The sequence below is a fragment of the Mytilus galloprovincialis genome, chromosome 5, assembly GCF_965363235.1.
Source record: "Mytilus galloprovincialis chromosome 5, xbMytGall1.hap1.1, whole genome shotgun sequence".
NCBI lineage: Eukaryota > Metazoa > Mollusca > Bivalvia > Mytilida > Mytilidae > Mytilus > Mytilus galloprovincialis.
This window is the reverse complement of record NC_134842.1, coordinates 84,060,742-84,064,347: the sequence shown is the minus strand read 5'-3', so window position 1 is coordinate 84,064,347 and position 3,606 is coordinate 84,060,742.

Sequence of the window (3,606 nt, the reverse complement as noted above, 5' to 3'; positions counted from 1 at the left end):
GATTGAAGATTATGTTTGTTCTAAGAAAGTTTGAAGAAAAAAGGATACATTCAAAACTGTAAAAAGGAAACATTACAGTATTCTCAATTTATACTCTTGAGATCAATTACTCTTGATAGATAATTAAAAGGACTTATAAAAGTAAGGACATTTGGTTGAATTGCCAATGAGAAAAATATCCACCAGAGTTCACATGATGTGATAGTGAGCTATTATAGGTCACCATATGTCCTCCAACAATGAAAAAAATGAACTATATAGTGTGTTGTGAAAGGGTTTGGACATGACAAATAGAGAAAACTAAGAGCCTTATTTTATCAAGTTAATACATGAAAGCAAAATATGCACCAAAGACCACCACTGAAATACTTCTGATTATTGTTGATTTACTCTTGAAATATCATGTAAAATGTTTAAAAAGATATCATCAATATTCAACTTGTTAAACAACAAGTCACTGTATGACAGAAAGTTCTATGACAAAATCCTTGTATGTGTATTGCATCAGAATATTTTTTTTTAGATAGAACACTAGGAGACTATATACATGATATAAGGAAATGCAAATAAAAAGTATCATCACCTTAAAAAAAAGTATAGCATTTTATCATTGACAGTTCCATCAAAAGTTTCAGCAATACATTGCAACTGTTACATAAAAATCAAACTATACTATATACTATAATAAGTGTGTTATATATACTACAATAAGTGTGTTATATACTATAATATATATATATTATAATGCATAATTATAATAGACGTTATACGTCCGTGGTACAAAATATCCGTATTACGGACGTGGTACTAAACGTCCGTATTACGGACGTGGTACTAAATATCCGTATTACGGACGTTTTACGGACGTTTTACGGATGGGAAGCAACGGACGTTTTACGTCCGTGGTACTATTCGTCCGTAGACGTGCCGTATAATACGGACGTATTACGGATTTTTTACGGACGTTTTACGTCCGTAGCTATTTTACCTGTGTATATAGCAGTTTAACAAACACTCATTTTGATCATTGAGAAGCTTAATATCCCTTTAACAACAAAACGTAATTAAAACGTTTAGCTGATTTTACAGAGTTATCTCCCTGTAGTGTTAGGTACCACCTTAAAGAAGGGAAATGTAAAATTCAGCATTTTTTCCATTTGTAAAGGGACATAACTCTGGAATGGTAAAAGTGACGTCACCAAAATTTTAGCATGATCTGTATGTAGGAGTAATACGCATTGTGTATAAGTTTCATAACATAGTCAAACTAATGTTAGAGAACAGAAACAAAAAAAATAAGCAATTTTTCCATTTGTAAAGGGGCATAACTCTAGAACGGTAAAAGATACATCACCCAAATTCAAAATTGATCTGTGGTTTGTGGTATTATTAAGCATTGTGTATAAGTTTCATAACATGTGGTTGAGGCAAACTAAAGATAGAAAACAGAAACCAATTTTGGGACGTACAGACGGACAAGGGTAAACTTAATGCCCTCTCCGCTACGGTGGGGGCATAAACATCTGGCAAGAGTTGTACACATGAGAGGGCTTACGAGACCAGACGAACGGACGGATGGACGCACACCTGGTATTTCCTTGTCCCCAGCAAGGTGTTACAAGGGGGACAACAATTAAAAAAAACCACTAAAACTTTTTTTAATCTACAAATATTTGGTCTTTGATGGATAATTGTCTTAATGGCAATTATACAACATATCTTGATTCTGATAATAATACAATGATTATCGAAAAGTGCATCATTTGTTAAAAAAATTGTAAGGGTTCCGCGGACCCCATGGTCTCGCCTACTTTTCTACTTTTGCTGTCAGTCGCAGGTTCCACAAAAATGGGGAAAAATTAATAAAAAAAATTCCTCTAGATACTATCTTTTGATTGTAAAAAACTTCGTCCAAATTTGGTAAAAATCCAGGATGGTTTGAGAATCTAAAAATTTTTTTAATAACTTTAATTGCAGACTGTATGTTATGTTAACTGAAAGAATAAACAGCTGCGCCGTGAGCGCATGATATGCCCGTCACGTTTCAAAGAATAAACTTTTCAATGTCATATCCAAAATTAAAAAAAAAAAACTTAAGGGAGGTTATCTTTACAGATACAAATCAGTCACCAAAGTTTAATGAGGATTGCTCAAAGCACTTTCAGGATATTGTCCGAAAACTGGAAAATCCCCCTTTTTAATGAATAAAACCCCATAACTAGTAAATGTAAAATCTGAAATTTATAAAAATCGAAAGGGAGTTCATGTCAATATATATAAACAATTCACAAAATTTACTGGCAAATTGGTGAACGTGTTTTCGAGTTATTGTCCGAAAACTGTAAAATCCCCCTTTTTGTAATGAATAAATCCCCAAAACTCAGAAACATCAAATCTAAAATTTATATAAAAAATGAAAGGGACCTCACGCCAATAGATATAAAAAATTCATGAAGTTTCATGCAAATTGGTTAAAGCGTTTTTGAGTTAATATCTGACATGTTGATGGCAGACGTACAGACAGACGGACGGAGGGACAACTGTATACCATAATACGTATAAACAGACCTATAAAAACTTAGTCCATTTATAAGTAATATACAGGAAAACAGGAAATAAATTTTTACAAAATTTCCTTCTAGATACTAGCTTTTCATCACAAACAAGCTTCGTATAAGAAAGTAATTAAATCTTTAAAAACTTAACCACAGAGTAAATGTTATGTTAACTGGCAGAAAATCTAAGTGCATTTAAAAGTAAAATACGGATAAACAGATTTTTTCTTTTTACAAAATTCTTATTTCTGGATACTATCTTATGATCATTAACAAGCTTCTGTCCAAGTTTGGTAGAAATTCAGAATATTTTAAGACAGTTACAAAAATATTAAAAACTTTAACCACAGAGTGAATGTATTGTTAACTGGCAGAAAAACTAAGTTCATTTATAAGTAAAATACGGATAAACAAGATTTTTATTTTTTACAATAGTTTCTTCTGGATACTATCTTATGATCATAAACAAGCTTCTGTCCAAGTTTGGTACAAATCAAACTTATGATCACTTATTAAAATTTCAAGGACATACAAAAACTTTAACCACAGGGTGAATATTTGTGGAAGCCGCCGCCGCCGGAATATAGAATCGCTTTGTATAGCTTTTCCGACAAAAGTCGCAGGCTCAACAGTAAATGGGGAATGTGTCCATGGGACACAGATGATGTTCCCGTTTGCATATCACATAAAGTTATAAAGGGACATAACTAAAGAACGGTATAAGTGACACTACCCAAATTTGTTATTGATCTGAGTTTTGTTGTAATAAGTCTTGTGTACAAGTTTAGTAACATTTGGTTTAGGCAAAACCAAAATCAAAAACGAAAACGATTTTTCGATTTGTAAAGGGGCATAACTCTAGAACGGTTGAAGTGACGCCACCAAAATTCAAACTTGATCTGTGTTTTGTGGTAGTTAGCATTGTTTGTAAGTTTCATAACATTTGGTTGAGGCAAACTATTGTTAGAGAACGGGGAAACCAACTTTTGGACGTACTGACGGACAAGGGTAAAACTTAATGCGCCCTACCCTACGGGGAACATACAAATAC